Source organism: Oryctolagus cuniculus, chromosome 10, assembly GCF_964237555.1.
Source record: "Oryctolagus cuniculus chromosome 10, mOryCun1.1, whole genome shotgun sequence".
NCBI classification, from domain to species: Eukaryota; Metazoa; Chordata; class Mammalia; order Lagomorpha; family Leporidae; genus Oryctolagus; species Oryctolagus cuniculus.
In genome coordinates this window covers 106,912,894-106,935,427 of record NC_091441.1, presented here as the reverse complement: position 1 = coordinate 106,935,427, position 22,534 = coordinate 106,912,894, and the positions used below count along the sequence as shown (strand labels likewise).

The window sequence follows — 22,534 nt, the reverse complement described above, 5'->3', positions numbered from 1 at the left end:
TAATACTCAAATAACGGTGTGGGAAGCGGGACGCTGCTCTCCCTCCAGGGGAACGAAGGGAGCGAGACGCCGTCCCCCTCAGGGTGAACAAGATGGTGCTGACAGGGGAAGGAACTGCTGAAGAAGTAAACAACAAAATGGCGACGAGGTGCATGCCTCCCATGTGACCCCGTAGCTGATTGGATAGAAGACGCATGCCTTTCACATGATCAGCTCACGGATTGGACTGCTGTGTGCATGGACACTATAGTGCTTCTGATTGGTCGCTGCGGGTATATAAACCATGTGGCTCTGTGCTGGGGGCGCTCTCTGGGCTCCCAAGTTCAGGAGGCCCGTCTGCGCAGACGCCGAATAAATCCTCTTGCTTTTGCATCAGCTGGTCTGGACTCTGAGTCTTTGGGGTGTGCCTCTCGATGTGTTAGCATCCTCACTCAGAGGGTTTAACAACCCAAGAATCCTAAAACACACTCTAGTGACTCAAGATGTCTTGCTATTGGGTCTTTCTCTGAAAAAACAGATAGTGTTTTGGTCCTTATTTTAGAGAAACACACACATACACAAACACATGACATTATTTCAAAGAGTTTATGGGAAATGAAATGAAAAGATATTTATGTTGATTCCAAATTTTGTAATCTATGCATACATTTTTCATAATACACTTTTCCTGTGAACTTTTGGCAGTACTCTCATGTACAAACACAGCTACGCAGGGGCAAGGGTAGATAGAGACCTGGGGGCTCGGTGATGGTTGGTTGAGGTGGATACTGTCGCCTGGAGCCAATCAACACAGTCAGTTTGCAGTTGTAGTTGTTGCCATGCGTGAACCCACCAGACCCTGTCTGGTTCTGCCTACAATGACGTTTAGTTTTGTGCTAGCGGATGCTCTGTGATGGACAGCTTTCTGTTGGCCCCCAGCCCGCTCACTGCTCCCTAGTACAGTGCTGGCTTCAAATCACTTCCTCTTCTTCTCAAAGTAGCCCCTTTACTAGTCCATAAACAGGATAGATTTGAGCCTTGGAGATGGAATAGCAAACAACCTGTTCGAATTTGCCCCTGACTTCACAGGGCTGTACCTGCCCTTCACCCCCACCCCCACTGCTGCCCCTCCCTTCTTGCTGGACATGAGTATCTGGTAGGACCCATATCTAGCCCTGCCTTTGAGTCTACCACACACCACCCCTTCTCCGACCACTGGGGGTACAAAAACTGGGGCCAGGCTAGCCCGGAGGCTCTTTGGCAAGGGCACCTTGGAAGTATGGGCTGCAGAGAAGCAAGTTCAAAGGTGAGAAGGCAAGTACAGGGGCTTTGAAGGATCAGGACAGCCTGCCCACCGAATGTCCGCTGTCCACCAGACAAGCAGAATTTACTCAAAGATATGGAGGTTGCAGTTGCCTGCTCAGCCGGCTTCCTGGCCAGAAACTGCTGGAGAGGAGGCCCGCTTGACTTCCAAATTGTGCCAGTGTGGCTAGTGCATCTTTGCTCGAATGTGCCACAGGCCTGTCACAGCCTGGCGCATGCAAAGTTCCCCTGGTCCTTGAGTCCTCCCTGCCCAGCAGATGCGTACGGCATCTGCTAGCACTCCCTCCGGCAGGGTTTCACTGGAGCAGGGATCCTGGCATTCTTGGGAGGGGCTGCATAACCAGACAGCTTGTGACGACTTAGAGAAAATTAAGCATCATATGGCAACACCCATGACAGTGCTGGGCAGGCAGCAGGTGCTCACGAATAGAATTTGAATGAAGGGGGAGGACTTTACAGAATCTTCTCTTCTGTTCTCCACAAGTCCATTCTGTGCGAAGGCCAGGGGGAATCAACACTGTCACTGCTGCTATGGGGGGCTCTTCTGGCTCCCAGCAGCTCTTTCTTCTCTACAGAACTGCTGTGGGAGACCCCCACACAAGGGAGCATGCCCTAGACCCACAGCAGCGCATGGGGATGGACTTGCTGATGAAGGGAGCCCCTGTAGTGGGATTAGGCTCTGGCCAAGGCTGGATTTGTTTGAGGCCAGGTGCATTCTGCCCCTCCCTTTGTTGCCCAGTTCCTCTCCCCCCCGTGCCCCCTTGGGTCCCCCTCTCAGGCCCTGCTTCTAGGGAAACCCACTGAAGGCGTCCTTCCAAGACACTTCTGCTCTCACTCTGAACTCTGGGAAGGGGCTTTAGAGATAAAACCACTTCATCTGGAAGGGGAGGACACTGAGACCCAGGGTAGGCATGTGGCTGGGCTGGTTGTGTGCAATTTGGCAGCTGCCTGAGAGCTAGGGGCTGGAAGTTCTTGCTCAGACCCAGAAACCCATATACTTCAGGGCTGTGGGAATCCCTTCTCCCCCATCATCTGACTGCCTCCCCCACTGTGCCCTGCAGGGTTGCCAGGGCTGGGAGGCTCCAGCCTCTGTACCAAGACAGCCAGAGGGACTCTGTTCACAGTGAGGAGCCACTGCAGTAAGGACCCTGTGCCCACCAACAAGGCTGTTGCTGGTTCTGTTATGACATCAGGGAACGAGCCAGGAGCATCCTAGGGGGTGATGGCCTTGGGGCTCTGTGCTGGGGAGTGAGGGGCATCTTGGAGCCCTCTACCTTCCTTTCCCCCTCATCAGTCAAATCCAATTTCAAAGTCCAAGTATTTCTCTGTGTCACCGTTGCCCCCAGTAGCCTCCTTTCCTGTGCGGTCCCCTTGATGGCCCCAACCTGGCTGACATGCTGCTGGCTCCGAAGACTTCCGGGAAGATGCAGAAGGGGCTTGGTTAGGGTTGCTCTGTGTCCCCTCAACAGAGATGTGGAATTCTTAACCCTGGCCCCTGGGACTGTGACCTTATTTGGAAATAGGATTTTTGCAGATGTAATGCAGATATAGATAAATCTGAGGACACAAGAGGACTGAAGTGGGGCAGACCGTTAATCTAGGGTGACAGGCGTCCTTGCAAGAGAGGAGCCGAGAGGTGTGCAGGGAGAAGGCCGTGTGACAGCAGAGGCGGAGACCGGTGATACAGCTGCAAAAGAAGAGATGCCAAGGACTGAGGGACACCACCAGGGCCGGGGAGGTGTGAGAGACGGCACAGCCCAGGCAACACCTGTAGAACCTGGAGAGAGCTGGTGTCTGCCTGAGGAACTTGATACTTTGTTACGGCAGCCATGCAGTTACTGCAGGCTATCTGGAAGCCTAGCTGTCTGTGTGCCCGGTTAGCCCTTGGAGAATCAAGCACCCACGTGGGAACCGGCAGGAGCAATCCTGTTAGCTATTGGTTCCGCCTTGGACTCCTAGCACCCAGATGGGAGGCAGAATCTCCAGAACGAGGACCCAAGAATGAATGGAAGTATGGGCTGCAGAGAAGCAGGTTCTCCCATGGAAACATTCTCAGACTTGCTGTGAGGGTGAAGGAGCAAAGCAGCAAGGGAGCTCGGTTCTGAATTCCTTTTTTTTTAGATTTATTTATTTATTTGAAGGCAGAGCTATAGAGAAGTAGAGGCAGAGAGGGTTGGTGGGAGGAGGTCTTCCATCCCCAGATGGTCGAAACAACCTGAACTCAGCTGAGCTAAAGCCAGGAGCCAGGAGGTTGTTTCAGGTCTCCCAGATGGGTGCAGGGACCCAAGGACGTGGGCCGTCTTCTACTGTGGACTGGAAGTGGAGCAGCTGGGACTCGAACCGGCACTCATGTGGGATGCCGGTGCTTCAGGCCAGGGTGTTAACCTGCTGCGCCACAGCACCAGCCCCATAAATAAATATTTTTATTTTTTTTTTTAACTTTTATTTAATGAATATAAATTTCCGAAGTACAGCTTATGGATTACAGTGGCTTCCCCCCACCCAGAACTTCCCTCCCACCCACAACCCTCCCCTTTCCCGCTCCCTCTCCCCTTCCATTCACATCAAGATTCATTTTCAATTCTCTTTATATACAGAAGATCAGTTTAGCATATATTAAGTAAAGATGTCAACAGTTTGCACCCACACCGAAACACGAAGTGAAAAATACTGTATGAGTACTAGTTATAGCATTAAATCACAATGTTCAGCACATTAAGGACAGAGATCCTACATGAGAAGTAAGTGCACAGTGACTCCTGTTGTTGACTTAACAAGTTGACACTCTTGTTTATGGCATCAGTAATCACCCTAGGCTCTAGTCATGAATTTCCAAGGCTATGGAAGCTTTTTGAGTTTGCCGACTCTGATCACATTTAGACAAGGTCATAGTCAAAGTGGAAGTTCTCTCCTCCCTTCAGAGAAAGGTACCTCCTTCTTTGATGATCTGTTCTTTCCACTGGGATCTCACTCGCAGAGATCTTTCATTTAAGCGGTTTTTTTTTTTTTTGTTTTTTTGTGCCAGAGTGTCTTGGCTTTCCATGCCTGAAATATTTTCATGGGCTTTTCAGCCAGATATGAATGCCTTAAGGGCTGTTTCTGAGGCCAGATGCTGTTTAGGACATCTGCCATTCTATGAGTCTGCTGTGTATCCCGCTTCCCATGCTGGATTGTTCTCTCCCTTTTTGATTCTATCAGCTAGTATTTGCAGACACTAGTCTTGTTTGTGTGATCCCTTTGACTCTTAGACCTATCAGTATGATCAACTGTGAACAGAAATTGATAACTTTGACTAGTGAGATGGCATTGGTTCATGCCACCTTAATAGGATTGAATTGGAATCCCCTGGTATGTTTCTAACTCTACCATTTGGGGCAAGTCAGCTTGAGCATGTCCCAAATTGTACATCTCCTCCCTCTCTTATTCCCACCTTTATATTTAACAGGGATTACTTTTCAGTTAAGTTTCAACGCTTAAGAATAACCATGTATTAATTACAGAATTCAACCAATAGTATTAAGTAGAACAACCAAAAAAATACTAAAAGGGATAAAGTATTAAGTTGTTCATCTACAGTCAGGGCAAGGGCTGATCAAGTCACTGTTTCTCATAGTGTCCATTTCACTTCAACAGGTTTCCCCTTTGGTGCTTAGTTAGTTGTCATTGATTAGGGAGAACATATGATATTTGTCCCTTTGGGACTGGCTTAATTCACTCATCATGATGTTTTCCAGATTCCTCCATTTTGTTGCAAATGCCCAGATTTCATTGTTTTTGACTGCTGTATAGTATTCTATAGAGTACACTTCCCATAATTTCTGTATCCAGTCTACTGTTGATGGGCATTTGGGTTGATGCCAGGTCTTAGCTATTGTGAATTGAGCTGCAATAAACATTAAGGTGCAGACTGCTTTTTTGTTTGCCAATTTCATTTCCTTTGGGTAAATTCCAAGGAGTGGGATGGTAAGGTTGTATGGTAGGGTTATATTCAGGTTTCTGAGGAATCTCCATACTGCCTTCCATAGTGGCTTAACCAGTTTGCATTCCCACCAACAGTGGCTTAGTGTCCCTTTTTCCCCACATCCTCTCCAGCATCTGTTGTTGGTAGATTTCTGTATGTGAGCCATTCTAACTGGGGATAGGTGAAACCTCATTGTGGTTTTGATTTGCATTTCCCTGATTTCTAGTGATCCAGAACATTTTTTCATGTGTCTGTTGGCCATTTGGATTTCCTCTTTTGAAAAATATCTATTGAGGTCCTTGGCCCATCTCTTAAGTGGGTTGTTTGTTTTGTTTTTGTGGAGTTTCTTGATCTCTTTGTAGATTCTGGTTTCTTTATTTAGGGGACCCAAAGAACTCTGCTAAGAGACTATTGGAACTCATAGAAGAGTTTGGCAAAGTAGCAGGATATAAAATCAATGCACAAAAATCAACAGCCTTTGTGTACATAGGCAATACCACAGCTGAGAAAGAACTGCTAAGATCAATCCCATTCACAATAGCTACAAAAACAATCAAATACCTTGGAATAAATTTAACCAAGGATGTTAAAGATCTCTACGATGAGAATTACAAAATTTTAAAGAAAGAAATAGAAGAGGATACCAAAAATTGGAAAAATCTTCCATGCTCATGGATTGGAAGAATCAACATCATCAAAATGTCCATTCTCCCAAAAGCAATTTATAGATTCAATGCGATAGCAATCAAGATACCAAAGACATTCTTCTCAGACCTAGAAAAAATGATGCTGAAATTCATATGCAGACGCAGGAGACCTCGAATAGCTAAAGCAATCTTGTACAACAAAAACAATACCAGATTTTAGGACATACTACAGGGCAGTTGTAATCAAAACAGCGTGGTACTGGTACAGAAACAGATGGATAGACCAATGGAACAGAATTGAAACACAGAAATCAAACCAAACATCTACAGCCAACTTACATTTATTTGATCAAGGATCCAAAACCAATTCCTGGAGCAAGGACAGTCTATTCAATAAATGGTGCTGGAAAAACTGTATTTCCACGTGCAGAAGCATGAAGCAAGACCCCTACCTTACGCCTTACACAAAAATCCACTCAGCATGGATTAAAGACCTAAATCTACGACCCGACACCATCAAATTATTAGAGAACATTGGAGAAACCCTGCAAGATATTGGCACCGGCAAAGACTTCTTGGAAAAAAACCCCAGAAGCACAGACAGTCAAAGCCAAAATTAACATTTGGGATTGCATCAAATTGAGAAGTTTCTGTACTTCAAAAGAAACATTCAGGAAAGTGAAGAGGCAACCGACAGAATGGGAAAAAATATTTGCAAACTATGCAACCGATAAAGGATTAAATCTTTTTAAAAATAAAAAATTTCTGGGGCTGGCTGTCCCCTTTTCTGAATTCTAATCTGGAGGTGCCTCCTACAGTTAGGGGACTTGAAGCAAAACCTTTCTCCCCACTGGACTGCCTTCCTCATCTATTGGGATTGGACCAAGTATGCTTGTCTAACTTGTTTCCTCTGGGACACTGCTCTAGACTCAGCCTGGTACCATCACTTTCCTAGGCCTAATAGGAACACCGCCTCCCCCAAACATATCTTTTCTGGTCTGTCTTAAAGGACTGCGGCTTCCCTGGTCACATTTGATGGAACCTGTAGATCAGAGAAGTCAAACAGGTCCCAGGAGTCTTGGTTTGATTTCTGAGCAGCCAGTCATTCCTTCCCCAGGTTCTATTTCACTACAGACCTGCCAACATGAGGAGCCCCTCCAAGCAGCCTGAATTTGTGCCTCAATGGAGAGTCCCCACAGGGAGCCCACACTGCCTGCCACATCCCCTCATTTTGACGTCTCCTTGCACCATGAATTTTACATAAAGACTTATTGGAAATTGTCCTTATCATGCTTAAAACTGTTTTAAAAGTTTTCTAAAACTACTTTTAAAAATTTTACTTCCTACAACTAGGGAAGTAATGCAAAGTAACAAATGCATACCTGCTCTCATTTCCACCTCCTGGGCTGTCGGTCCTTCCTTTCCTAACTGCCTGACTTCCTCATTGCTACCTCAGGTGAGCTATGGTAGCGAATACTGAAGACTTTCCGGTTCTATTCTGCCTTCTCACCTCACCTGAACAATCCCCACGTTGTAGCTGGTGCTTTGCTTCCCAGATAAAAAGCTACACTTCTCAGCTTTCAGTGCAACTCCATGTTGCTGTGCTTCTAGATTCTGGCCAATGGAATTGTCTGTCATAGTGCACTTCTCCAATATCTCCTTTAAACGCCAGCCTCTTCTCTCTACATCCTTCTTGCCTCCTTGAATGTCTATATGATGGCTGGAGCCTCAGCAGTGATCTTGGATCAGGAAGACATGGGCTAGACTGCAAGAACAAGGTCTAGAACGCAGGACAGTGAACCATACCAGAGACACTGAAGGGATGGCCCAGGAAAAGCATCTGGTCCTGGGCGACTTTGTGGAGTAACCTTATGAAAAAAATTAGCCTTTACCCTACTTAAGCCCTAGTCTCTGTTACTTGCAAGCAAACTTATTTTACCAGATAATAAACCTTGATGTTTCCTTCCATGTATTTCTCCAGATCATATAGACTATACAAATTCACATTTATATGTGAATTTTGGAGTCTACTGATTGAAAATGGAGTCAGTAAATGCCTCTGCTTCTAGCCTTTGCTGATAATGCATTCTTGATATTGATCCAAACGGAAAAAAATGATCCATATTCGTCATAGTGATCCAAAGAGAAACACATGAAGCAAACTAAAAGTCATCAACAGATGACAAGTTGAATAAATTGTGGTACATCTATGCTGTGGCGTATTCTACTTCTGGAAAGGATCGGTTGTATCTATATATGTGGATCTTTTAAAGCTTATCTCCCTTGATAAAAAATCGTTTGATCAGTAAGACCATACAGAACCCACCATTTCCTTTCCACCCCAAATAGCAGGAAGCTCAAAGCTAAATTTCTGCTCAGTTCAAGTGACTCTCTTCCTTAGTAAGTGAAACAATGATCTTCTTTTTTTACTATACAATGCCCAGTTTCTTTCTAATCTTTATTGCAGTCTTCCCTAACTACTCCGTGTACTTTTATTGTAAGTTCTTTCAAGTCTTCTATGGAACACAAGCTATAAGTTAATAATTAATTTTATAATTTTTTTTTGATGTTGTTGTTGAAGATCTTCCAAGAAAGACCAACTGCAAAGTAGGGTAGACACGAACCAGTTCAGAGGGAGCAAATTGGTTCACAGCCTTGGGCACCCTTTACTGGGCTCATCCGTTGTGTGATTAACAGGCAGAGAAGGCAGAATTTCGATTTTTTATGTGGTCACTACCATTGGTTCTCATTGGCAAGGTGGGATGCCTATGCACTGGAAACTTAGAGGTCTCAGCCTTCCCCACCTAACAGTCTCATTTATGTCCAGGCTCTTTTCTTGTAGCAAACCATGCTGCAGAGGGGTTACCAGTTGCTATAAGAAAGAGCCACACCGTTTTTAGCCTGCATCTTATCGTTCCTTCCTTCTTTCCTTCCTGTCCTGTTCTCGTCTATGGGCTCCTCCTGCAGTTGTGCTAAAGATTCAATAACAGTTATTGCCCTCTAGTTCTGGCCCCAGAGAGAGTGGTTCTTGGCTTGAATGATCAAAACCATCCACCTCCTTGGACCAGAAGAACAAAACACTTGCTAGGTCTCTGGATAGGAGAAGTTCATGGATTAGCAGAACACGCATGGTTCTGTATTGACAAAGCTCCGCTTACTGACTCAGGCTCATGGACGCTCTTCCAAGCACCAAGACATTTGGGCTGGAAGATCTATTCTTGCTCCTTCCATTGAAAAGTTGGTTTAGACCAGACCCTAGAAGAATAAGCAAAGGCTGGAAAAAAAGTCAAATGATACACATTTTTCAAGTTAAAACATTATTTTTATGAAGACAGTTGTGTTTGGCTCCTTGGAAGAAGAGAACTTAACCAGCAGATCTGCTTAAGTGGAGGAAAGAAAAGGATTGAAATAGAAAAAAAAAAAAAAGGATTTTAATAGATTACTAGAGTGTTGCCAATGCTTGAGCAGTTGGTCTCTGAGAGCTACCAGGGATCTAACATTAGCAGTTGCTAACGTGACATGTAACCCAGAGTAAACCACTTTCCCTGTAGGCCTCACTCTGCCCAAATGGGAGGGTCTCTTGGGACCATTTTTACTTGAACACTGCTGGATTGTGAGCAAGCTGGACCCGTTTCAGAATGGAAGGCCTCTGGGCAGAGTTCCCAGGTCTGTAAGCTGAGCCATCACTGCTTCTTTTTGGGTTGCTGTAAAGTACAAATGATTCCTTGGATCTTGAGACAAATGCCCTGCTGCCCCTAGGCCAGTCCCAAAGGGAAAGTCGTGCACAGTAGGTTGAGCTTGTGAGTCAGCAAAGGGAAAGAAGCATCATCTTTTCTATCAGTGATCTGTTTAGGCGATACTTATGGCAAAAAACTAGACAGATAAGTGCTCCTAATACAATGTGACCTAAGAGCTATCAGGGTGTGGGTTAAGACATAAAGGGGAAGCTGGGGATGTATGAGCTGCCTTAGGAGGGATGGCCCAGATCACCAGGGGCTATGCCAGTAATGGAGAGAAGGAGCTTTTTTGTTGGTGGAGGCAGGAAGAGAGAGCAAGCAGCAGACTCCCTACTGGAATTCTTTGTTTCATATGACAGATTTCGACACTGGATGAGATAATCAGGCAGAGGAACTCATTGAAGGGATAGGACTATGACCAACCTTGTACCACAGAAGTAAACTCGTAGCCATGCCCCCTGGGTTCTAGATGTTCTGTCTGTACCATCCCCACCGTCATCAGAAGAAATTATTCTCTCGGGCTTTACCTCCCGGGGCCCCTACTTTCCAGTTTGAAATCTGAAGAGGATAATATGACTGACCCCAAATTAGCCTATCTGGCTACTCCCTACTGCATGGTTTCTTGATGGCTATGGTGGGAGACAAGATTGACAAAAAAGACCCCAAATAAAGAACAGTTTACATTATGATCATTAGAAGCTCCTTTCCTCCAAAGCACAAGGGGCCTATAGGTACTTGACAGATTAAATTAACATGCACACCTCAGGCCTTCTGAAGCCTTCAAGGAAAAAAAAATTGAAGGAGACTGAGTTAGAAAGTAGGGGAGGGCCAGCGCCATGGCTCACTTGGCTGATCCTTTGCCTGCGGCACCGGCACCCCGGGTTCTAGTCCCGGTTGGGGCGCCAGATTCTGTCCCGGTTTCTCTTCCAGTCCAGCTCTCTGCTGTGGCCCAGGAAGGCAGTGGAGGATGGTCCAAGTGCTTGGGCCCTGCATCCGCATGGTAGACTAGGAGGAAGCACCTGCCTCCTGGCTTCGGATTGGCGCAGCACGCCGGTTGCAGCGTGCCGGCCATAGCAGCTATTTGGGGGGTGAACCAATGGAAAAGGAAGACCTTTCTCTCTCTCTCTCTCTCTCTCTTACTTGTTCTCTCTGCCTCTCTTCCTCCTTCCTTCCCATCCTCTCAAGTACATAAACTTTAAAAAGACCTTTTAAAAAGCTGAAACAACCTGCCATCCTACCCATGTTCCATATGATTAGGTTGGCATATATTTTGAAGGACTGGTGCACACCTGTTTGAAAGGATAGGAAATGGACAAGGGTAACCTGATTCTGATATTTGTCTTCACAAAATTTGGAAGACCCAAGAAATCTTGGCAGCAGCTCAGGTATCAGCAAGGAACTTTCAGCCATGGAGCAGAATATAGTTGGCATCTACGAGCTCGTCTTCCAGGTAGCCAGATACCCTTCTGTCAGAAACAGTTCCAACTTTTCCTTGGAAACTTCACACCCTCTGATTCTTAATGCTAGTGGTTTGGGACAGTAAGGTCCACTTCGCTCCAATGCAGGGGACTTAGGCCTTTGTCATGTCTGGCCCCTTGCTTGGACCATATTTCCCACTCCCCAGTCAACAATATCCTCTATTCCTTCATTGATAGGAAGCTGGAGCCAGGATCCAGAGCCAGGAATCAGAGTAGCTTCTCATGCTAGGGGTAATCAGTGGTATGCTTACAAGTAAATGATTTTCATGAGACACACAGTCCCTTCTTTCACCTTTTCCCCAACCCTCTGCCAGTGTGGGGATGTCTTCAGACACCAAGCTCAGCTCATAACTCACATACATGCTTATGTGCATACACAGGCAGCTTCCTTTGGAGTAGGCCACGTCTTCCTCACAACAGGGGGAACACAAAAATGTCAGAGTGGGCTATGAGATAAGTTTGAAGGGATGAGTCCACGACCCTGGTCTTGCCATTCCTTCTTGGGCGTCCTACAAACAAAGAAGGGGAGCTCTAACAAAGGGAGCACCTGGATCTGCCTGGGAGAGCTTCAGAAAGGGGGTTACCGGGGAGTGAACCTTGAAGGAGAGGATGTTGTTGCCTGGGAGAACAGGAAAGATGGTTCGAGTCCCTTGCCTTTCTCTTGCAGTGACTGCTAATGAACCTCTGGACCCCACAATGATTCGCTGAGGTGGTGCTACCACCCTGGCCCTCAACACCATGATTTGAAGACAGGTAAGACAATAACAGGTGTGCATGGCACCAAGTGCAACTGGACCTAGACGCTTGAATAATGTCTCTAGAAAGTTGCCACCCTCTAGAGCTCAGTTCTGCTCTCCTTCTGGTCGCCTTAACTCTCAGGCCTTCCTTCATGGCAGCCCCTGGAAGCTTCAGACTTTTATCCCCTCGTAAAGAGACTCTTGCCTGGTTGACTGAACTAATGTCCCTGGATAAGCTCTGATTGGATGATTCATGTCATGCACTCATTTCTGAGCCAATCACTGCACCAGTGCAATCAAATGTGCTAATTAGACTCCTCTGGAACCAGGTAGACCTCGTTATCCCAAATCATTGGCAAAAAGAATGGGAAGGCATGGGATTTCCAAGGAATATAGGAACTGTTTATGACCCAAGTGGGTGTGGCTACTTGGAAGACAAGCCCCTGGATGCCCTTTACTTTGGTTTTTCTGAAGCTGAGCCCTGACACCAGCTGCAGAAGCTTCGACTTCCCTCGTACCTGAAAGCCCAGACTGCCCTTCCCAGCACGCTGGGGAGCCCCAGCTTGCCACTTATGCCTAGGTACTTAAAAAGCTCAACCAGCAGAGAGTGGTCATTGCCAGGCTATTCAGAGAAAGGGTGGGAGGTAGAGCAATCACGTCTGCCCTAATACATCATTCTGCCCCAAATGAAAAGATTAAGCAGCTTATTATTTTAACTGCATAACCCATTAAAAGAAAATGCTTAGTCTTATAGTTCTCTTTGATTGAGACTAAGTGCCTCATTAATGCTTGACACACCTGCCAAGGAAGCAAAGGAAGGCAGTGAGCCTGATGCCTGCAGACCAGTGGCCCGTGAGCCCCACCTTGGGTATCCATCCTAGAGACCCTGGGGACACTGATGCACATTGTCTGGCACTCTGGATGTAGCATGTCCTTCCTAAGGGAAGGACTGGGCAGGGGCCACAAATGTCTTCATCAGTGCTTTCTCAGAGCTCAGCTCAGCACTGGACATTTTCATGGACGGTGCTTGAATGTGGTGACTTGCATTTAATGATGAGGTTGCAGGGCTTCTCTGGATAAAGAAGCAGGGGATTTTCAAGACAGGCGCGCCCTTGGAAATCTTTCAGTTGGGGGCCCAGAGAGGGTGGAGAGATTTTCTGGAAATCACACAGCTGTGGGTGCAGGAGCACCTGGGACTTGATGCCTTTGTTGTGCCACTGTTCTTTCTACTTCTGTAGCTCAGGATGTTGCAACTTTCCACCGAGATACACAGTTCCATGAGTGTTGCTGTAGTTTGAACAGGATTTGACTCCCGAACTCATGCAGAAATTTAAGCCCCAAAGTTACAAATTAATAATACTAAGAAGACTTAATCCAATGATGGTATCTAGGAGGCAGGCCTAGGAGGAGGTCCATAGGTCATTGGGGGTGCACCCTTGGGAGGTGATTCTGCAAGGGGGTTGGTTAGGAAGCCCCAGGTGGGCCCAGCCCCTATGCTTCCTGGCTCACCATGTGATCCTTCCTCTAATTAGGGTCCACACTCCACCACTGCCACCCTCAGTAGAGGCAAACCAATAGGGATGCCCAATCTTAGACTTGGACCTCCAAAACTTTGAACTAACTGAACTTTTTCACTTACAAAGTTAGGTTTCTCAGGTATTTCATGGTAGTACTAAAGAGCTAAAGAATACAAAAGATGGGTTTGGCTCTCTGGGTGCCTCAGCACCCCTTGTTCCCATGCACCCTGTGGCCCCTTTCGGCAAGCACCCGTTGCTCTCAGCCTTGAAGCATGTTCTGGTTGTGGCACCATGTGAGGCTTGTACACAAGGCTCCCGAGAGTTAACCCCCACCTGGAGCAGTCTCCAGCAATGAGATACAAGAATTGTTAGGGGAACACCCAACTCCTCACCCCTTAGTGGGACTGCTTTGAAGCATGTTCTTCACTGTTGTTCTCAGAGGTGGCCCCAGGACCTGAGAACTTGAAAAAAAAATGCATATTCCCAAGACCACTTCACCTCCACTGAATCTGAAACTCTGAGGGTGGGGCTTTGCAGTCGAAGTTGGAATTTGCCTTCCGGGGGATTCTGATGCCCATGTAAGCTTGCGAAGCTGTTCTACCCAGCCTCCCAGAGTTTCCTTCATGCCTTGGATGTTCATGGGGTGGCCTGCTCATTCCTCTGTCCCATTTGGTGTATCGGCTTCTCTGTCTTGCTCCCCTGTTCCTCTAATGATGTTTTCTGCAGCCATCTTTCAGTTGTTCTCAACTGATTTCCCTGCGTCTATGGGACCCAGATGGTACAAAGGGCTCCAAATACATCTGAGGTTTTTCTTCTCCTTTTTGTAACCACAGTTGGCTTGAGAACAATGTAGAGTGACAAAAAGCCCTGGGAAACAGCTTAGCCTCTTCCAGGCTGGGCTTTGGGCTCAGGAGTGAGAAGATGTATGTGGTGGAGTCCAGCTTTCATTCTCCCCCAGCACATCCATTAGTATCTGGGGCCTGAGTGATGCCAGTGGAGCAGGCAGATCCCCTTCCGTAACACATTTCTGCACCCCAAAATTCCTCTCTGAGGAATAACAGAATCTCTGAGAGGAAAGACGCTGGGATAACTGTTACTCATCACGTTTCAAAGGTGCATTGGATTATGGCACAGTAAGTGCAAGAGAGGGCAGCAGCCACGCTGAGAGTGAGGACCTCAGTCTCTTGAACTGAATTCTTCTTGAGGATCTCCAGAAGGAGACTGCTGATGGCAGGTGCAGTGTGTACCCAGGCCCACCATCCAGAGGGCGCATGTCCGACTGATGGCCCTGTGCACAAGCAGTAATTAGAGGCTCAGGCACTCCTTACCTTGGACAACAGAGGAGGACAGGCCCTCTTAAAACATGCCAGAGTTGAGCCCTGAAGTGGTAGAGGGGCTGCCATCCGAATGCAGTGAGGTGTAAGAATGTTCTGGACACATGGATTTAGGAGTCTAGAGCAGAGAATTCTCATTAGCTACGTCTGAACTCTTGGTCCCTCTGCCAGGACCTCGGTGGTCAGCTTTGCAGACTCTGCTCATGGAGACAGGGGTGTGAGGGATACCCCTGAAGTGTGCTTCTGGGTCCCTGGGGCCCCAAATTTATTTTCCTTTCAATCCTGGTTTCGGTCTTCACTGGAGGCACTGGACCACTGGTGTTAGATCAGTGGACATCACCATCAAAATCGAGAAAAAGAAGTGCTTACAGCTTCTTAAGCATCATAAGCCCCAAGCCCCTGCAGATGCACCTCATGATTCTCAGAGTTGGCATATTCCACCATCCATACACCAACATAAAACCGCTGTTCCTACCAAGGCACCAAACAGCATCCATGTGTAGCCATGCTACTGAAAAAATGCTCCAGGGACACTAAACTGCAAACATCACTTCCTTCAAACAAGAACAACTGAGATGCTCCTTCAATTTCTCTATGCTAACCACATTGAAGAGTTGAATCAGACACCACAAAGCACAAATAATAAGCTCCAAATTGGCAGTCCCACAAGCAGCACCCATTCTTAAAATACAACCTCCTTAGAATATTTTTTTTTCTTATCTCTGGTAGACAAGTATTAGAAGCAGAAAGTTCCCCTTTATCACTGATGGCAGTGCAGCCTTTTAAGAAGCTGGGATTTGTCTGGCTAGGCTGGGAACACGGGGGCTGGGGTGAAGATTTTTGCTACACAAATGAAGGACAGGGGGCTTGGTATCCATGGCTGGGTATAAAAACGCTAATTGTCTTGATTCATTGAGTGCCAGTCAGAGTAGTAGGTGTTTCCTATGGTATTGTTAGTTGTCCCAACAGCCTTGCAGAGTGCTAACTACTCGTCCTACTATCCTGAAGCCTATAGGAATTTCCAGGACTCTCACCTTGCCATAAGTAAGGGTCCATAAAGTGGCTCTGCACACTAGCTGCTTACATGTGTTTTCATGGTTGCCTATGGTCTTACAAGTGAGGAGAACATAATGCAGGTGATATTAACTGCATGGTTACCATGGAGGGAGTGGACCCTACAATATTTTTTCTAGTCAATGCAATGTACACCTCTTAAAAGAAGTAAACTAATAATTGTTCCCAAATATTAGGAGTAGTAGAACAGAGAATCCATTCTAAGAAAATAAGTATTCAGTAATTATGGCTTTTAATAACAGCTTTGTCAAAATATATTTTACATATCATAAAATTCACTGATTTCAAGCATACAATTCAATGCTCAGTAGTAAATGTATAGAGTTAGACAATAATCACCATTAAGTCAATTTTACAGCGATTTCATTCCCAGTAAGATCCCCTGTGCCAATTCACAGTTCATTCCCATTCAACGCAACTCCAGGAAATTGCTCATCTACCTTCTCTGTAAATTTGAATCTTGGGTGTTTCTTAATGCAACATTTCTCAGCCTGTGTGTTCACATCCATCCAGCTGGAGATAATACAACAGGCAGCATTGAGTGGTGGAAAAAGTGTGGACTAGGAGCCAGGCAAAAGATCTACATGGCTGAGACTCTTCCCAGGTGGGGTGGGTTTGGGTAGGTGGTTCGTCTTGGGTCTCAGCTTCTTTAGAGATGAGGTGAGCATCACAGTACCAGCTTTGCAAGATTGCCAAGAGCCAACTGTGAAAACTGTGCAGGTGGCATCATTTTGATTTACAGATGAGGGAATCAAGACTAAGCAGCTTGGGCCATGGTCCCAACATCACTCACCAGGAAGAAATGGAGCTGGGACCTGTGCTCAGTCTTCCTGGGCCTGAAGTTCATGTGTTTTCTACTACACCTCACTGGCCTCTACAAATGCATCCAGTGTTGAGCTGAGGTGCTTTCCTCAAGTCTCCCAGCAGCACAGATTAAGTCCTCTCGATGAGCATACATGTAATCACCCTTGAGTGTCAACCAACCAACAGCCACCTCCCTGACAGCACTCACTGGCAGCACCCTCTGAAGATGCACATATGTAGCCAGCAACAACTTTAAATTTCTTCTAAGTTCACAGTTATGCTCCCTGTGTGTGCTCTGTGGTCCCAGATGTGCCACGAGCCTCTTATCCAACAATATTCTGCCCCTACTCTGCCTTTCCACTTCAGCTGGGTCCACAGCAACTGTTCTCCTTCAAGGATGGTCACCACCCCTATCTTTGAGTCTCCAGAGCTTTTAGCCAGACACGCTGGCCTCAGCTTTCCACAAGCGCAGGTGCCTTAGGTAAACTCACTACAATTCCAGTGTTGAAAAGCAGACCCTGAAGTCATTCTGCCATTCCCCATTTCCTGGAGTTCATCAATAGCTTCTACTCTGGGAAATAGAGAAGTCACAGTTCAAGGTTTCTGAGAGTTGAATCTTCCAAAATCACTATTCAGCTCAGTATATTTTACAAAAAGATTACCTGAAAGAAAAAAAAAATACAAATTAAAACCTCTAGAGTCAGAGTCTGCATGAAATACTGAGCTTACTTGTCAGGAGTGAGCTATGAGGCACTTACTGGCGATTCTGCTCTTGGTTCTGTGAATAACACTCCCCAAGACCTCCCATGGGTCCTTTCACCGGACTCTGGAATGTGGTTTACACCTTTGCAAAGTAAGTCAAGTCAGCTTTTGTTGTTTTGTTTTGTAAGTTATTTTCTTTAATCTTCTCTCTCCACCCTCCAACCCATATACACCAAGGTCTGATTTTATATATCTGGGTTTTCTGTAAGGCTTTATTCAAAAAAGAATTCCACTGCTAATAAGAGTGAAAAAACACTGGGTTTGTTGCCTCCAGCTCTAACAAATAATTTAAGACTTTGTAAGATTTCTTTCAAAACCAAGCAACATCTCTATGATTGATGTAAAGCAGCACTTGGCTGACAAGCATTCTACAGCTTTCTTTACAGACACTGTTTTAGGAATTCACCGATGGGTGAACCTTTGGAAATTTTACTTGTAGCAGCAGATAAAGTCACAAACACCATGGACAGCTGTGTAGCACTTTTCAGCTTTCACATTCATTCAGTTTTTTCAATCCTACCTGTGTCAGATATGTGAGCTGTTCAGGGAGCATCAAGAAAGCCAGGGTCATGTGCATAGCACAGAAGAACAGAGATGCTTTGGCGAAGCTGCACCAACATGTAAACCAGGGACCGTGTTTATTCCTTCATATCCAAATTCATACACTTTCAGTTATGTGGGTGTGCAGGACCCCTGTACCAACTCTTCTGGGGTTTAGAGTGTGCGTGTGCGTGTGCGTGTGCATGTGCGTGTGCGTGAGAGAGAGAGAGAGAGAGAGGTTGATTGATAGATTGATTAAGGTACAGATAAAGGCACTGAGAGACAGAAGAACATTAATGGAGAGGTAGAGTTAGAGGTAGACATGAATCAAATCTGTAGACATGATGATAGATGTAGTTAGAGGAGAAAATAGAAAAACAGGAAGATGCAGAGGTAACAAAAAAGATGTGGCCAGCCAAAAAATAATTTGTTGGCCAAATTTCTGAAGAGGGCCTTATAAAGTTCAGAGGTGTATTAATAGAACACAGGATATGGATCTTATTATTTTATTTATTTATTTATTTTTTATTTTTTGACAGGCAGAGTGGACAGTGAGAGAGACAGACAGAGAGAAAGGTCTTCCTTTGCCGTTGGTTCACCCTCCAATGGCCACCGCGGCCGGCGCGCTGCGACCGACACACCACGCTGATCCGATGGCAGGAGCCAGGAGCCAGGAGCCAGGTGCTTTTCCTGGTCTCCCATGGGGTGCAGGGCCCAAGCACCTGGGCCATCCTCCACTGCACTCCCTGGCCACAGCAGAGAGCTGGCCTAGAAGAGGGGCAACCGGGACAGAATCCGGCGCCCCAACCGGGACTAGAACCCGGTGTGCCGGCGCCGCTAGGCGGAGGATTAGCCTAGTGAGCTGCGGCGCCGGCCCAGGATATGGATCTTATTTAGATGCTTATTATTCTTTTTTTTCCCAAAGAAACCTTTTATTTAATGAGTACAAATTTCATAAGTACAACTTTAAGAATGTAGTGATTCTTCCCCACATACCCACCATCCCACTTTACTTACTCCTCCTTCTCCCATTTCCAGTCCCATTCTCCATTAAGATTCATTTCCAGTGAACTTTTATTTTTATTTTTGACAGGCAGAGTGGACAGTGAGAGAGAGAGAGACAGAGAGAAAGGTCTTCCTTTACCATTGGTTCACCCTCCAATGGCCACTGCAGCTTGCGCACCGCGCTGATCCGAAGCTGGGAGCCAGGTGCTTCTCCTGGTCTCCCATGCGGGTGCAGGGCCCAAGCACTTGGGCCATCCTCCACTGCCTTCCTGGGCCACAGCAGAGAGCTGGACTGGAAGAGAGGCAACTGGGACAGAATCTGGCGCCCTGACTGGGACTAGAACTCAGTGTGCCGGCGCCACAAGGCGGAGGATTAGCCTATTGAGCCACGGTGCTGGCCTCATTTCCAATGAACTTTAAAGATTTCAACAATTTGCACATATACACAAATATAAAAAACTGAGAACAAGTTTTACAGTTAATTCTCATAGTACAACTCATTAAGGACAGAGGTACTGCGTGGGTAGTAAGTGCACAGTGACTCTTGTTGTTAATCTAACAATTAACACTCTATGCATGATGTCAGTTATCACCTGAGGCTCTTGACATGAGCTGATAAGGCTGTGGAAGCATTTTGAGCCTACAGTCTCTGTCAGTATTTAGACAAGGCCATAAGCAAAGTGGAAATTCTCTCTTCTCTTCAGAGAAAAGTACATTCTTCTTTGATGGCCCCTTCTTTCCACTGGGGTCTCACAGAGATCCTTCATGTAAGACTTTTGTTTGTTTGTTTGTTTTTGTTTTTGCTGGTGTGTCTTGGCTTTCCATGGCTTAAATATTCTTATGGGTTTTTCAGCCAAACCAGAATGCCTTAAGGGTTGATTCTGAGGTCAGAGTGTTATTTTGAACAATTATTCTATGAGTCTGATGTATGGACTGCTTCCTATGGTAGAACATTCTCTCCTTTTTAATTCTGCCTTTTGTTATTTCCAGACACTTGATATTATTTATATGATAAATTTAAAACTTAATATGATCACTTTAACACTTAAGATGGCATTATTACCACTCAGCTTAATGGTATTTGAAGACCCATGATGAGCTTTTAGCTCTACCCTCAGAAGTAAGTCCATAGAAATGTATGCAGAACTATACAGCTCCTCCCTCTCTTGTTCCCACTCTTATTTTTTACTGGGATCTATTTTCAATTGACTTTATACATATTTGATTAATTGTATGTTGAGTAACGAGTTCAACCAATGATATTAAGAAGGAAAAAAGCAAAAAGGCCTGTTCCTCAACCATCAAGACAAGGGCTGTTCAAATCATTGCTTCTTAAAGGGTCGTTTCACTTTTTTCCCTAAAGTTAATTTCACTTCTGCAGGTTTCCTTATAGGATCTCTGTTAGTTATCACAGATCAGGAAAAACATAGGTTTTGTCCCTTTGGGACTGGCTTATTTCACTAAGTATGATGCTATCCAGATTCATTCATTTTGTTGCAAATGACTGGATTTCACTTTTTTTTTTTACCTCTGTGTATTATTTCATAGTGTACATATCCCATGATTTCTTCATCCAGTCTTCTGTTGATAGGCATTTAGATTGATTTCATATCTTAGCTATTGTGAATTGAGCTGCCATAAACATGGGGGTGCAGATAACTTTTTATTTGCTGATTTCATTTCCCATGGGTAAATTCCCAGCAGTGGGATGGCTAGGTTGTATGGTAGGTCTATATTCAGATTTCGGAGGTATCTCCAAACTGTCTTTTATAGTGGTTTTGACAGTTTACATTCTCACCAACAGTGGGTTAAGGTACTCCTTCCTTCCTTCCTTCCTTCCTTCCTTCCTTCCTTCCTTCCTTCCTTCCTCCCTCCCTCCCTCCCTCCCTCCCTCCCTTCCTTCCTTCCTTCCTTCCTTTTTTTTGACAGGCGGAGTTAGACAGTGAGAGAGAGAGAGAGAGACAGAGCAAAAGGTCTTCCTTCTGTCCCCGCCCCCCGACCCCCAAATGGCCACTATGGCTGGTGCGCTGCGCTGATCTGAAGCCAGGAACCAGGTGCTTCTCCTGGTCTCCCATGCGGGTGCAGAACCCAAGGACTTGGGCCATCCTCCACTGCACTCCCGGACCATAGCAGAGAGCTGGACTGGAAGAGGGGCAACCGGGACAGAATCCGGCGCCCCAACCGGGACTAGATCCCTGGGTGCCAGTGCTGCAGGCGGAGGATTAGCCAAGTGAGCTGTGGTGCCAGCCTAGGGTACCTTTTTCCCCAGTCCTTGCCAGCATTTGTTGTTTTTTTCTTTCTGTATGAAAGCCATTCCAACCAGGGTGAGGTGAAACCTCATTGTGATTTTTATTTGCATTTCTCTGAAAGCTAGTGAGCCTCATGAGCATTTTTTCATGTGTTTGTTGGCCAATTGGATTTCTTCTTTTGAAAAATGTTTAAGTCCTTTGCCCATATGTTAACTGAGTTTTTTGTTTTGTTGTTGTGGAGTTTCTTGATCTCTTTATATATTCTGGTTATTAATCCTTTATCAGTTGAATAGTTTGCAAATAATTCATCCCATTCTGTTAGTTGCCTCTTCACTCTCTTGAGTGTTTCTTTTGCAATACAGAAGCTTCTCAATTTGATGTAATCCCATTTGTTAATTTTGGCTTTTGTTGCCTGTACCTCTGGGGTCTTTTCCAGGAACTATTTGCCATTGCCAATGTCCCTAATGCTCTCTAATAATTTGGTGATATCAGGTCATGGATTTAGGTGTTTAATCCATTTTGAATGGAATTTGGTGTAAGATGTAAGGTAGGGATCCTGCTTCATATGTCTGCATATGGAAATCCAGTTTTCACAGCACCGTTTGTTGAAGAGACTATCCTAGCTCCAGGGATTGGTTTTAGCTCCTTGGTCAAATAGAAGTTTGTGTTAGATGTTTGGATTGACTTCTGGCATTTCTATTCTGTTCCACTGGTCTATCCATCTATTTTTTTTTACCAGTACCAGACTGTTTTGATTATAACTGCCCTATAGTATATCTTGAAATCTGGTATTGTGATGCCTCCAGCTTTGTTTTTATTTTATAAGAGTGCATTAGCTCCTCAAGATCACCTGTGTTTCCAAATGTTTTTCAGCATCATTTTTTCTAGATCTGTGAAGAATGTCTTTGGTATTTTGATTTGTATTGCATTGAATTTGCAAATTGCTTTTGGAAGAATGGACATTTTCATGATATTTATCCTTCCAATTCATGAACATGGAAGCTCTTTGTTTTGTATTTTTTAGGTTGAATTTTGTTGATTTCTTTTCTAATTTTAATTATTTGTTTTCTCCTACTAGTTTTGGGTTTGGTTTGCTATTGCTTTTCTAGATACTTGAGGTGCACTGATAGCTCATTTATTTGGTGCATTTCCAATTTCTTGATGTAGGCACCAATCATTATAAACTTGCCTCTTAACCCTGATTTTACTGTATCCCATATATTTTGAAATGTTGTATTGTTGTCTTCATTTGTTTCCAGAAATTTTTTGATTTCTCTTTTGATTTTTTTTTGTGACCCAGTGTTCATTCAGGAGCATGTTGTCCAGTCTCCATGTGTTTGCATATGTTCTAGAGATTCCTGAGTTGCTGATTTCCTGCTTCATTGCA

At 45.3% G+C, this 22,534-nt stretch overlaps 1 long non-coding RNA gene across 2 annotated transcripts in view; it reads left to right on the top strand.

Moving 5' to 3' along the window:
* The window catches only part of LOC138844119 (uncharacterized), a 164,846-nt gene that overhangs the window by 115,392 nt on the left and 26,920 nt on the right, over nucleotides 1–22,534 (top strand). For both annotated transcript variants that reach the window (XR_011379585.1, XR_011379586.1), the window contains exon 2: nucleotides 11,793–11,878. This is a non-coding gene — a long non-coding RNA (uncharacterized lncRNA). The remainder of the gene's footprint in view (nucleotides 1–11,792; nucleotides 11,879–22,534) is intronic.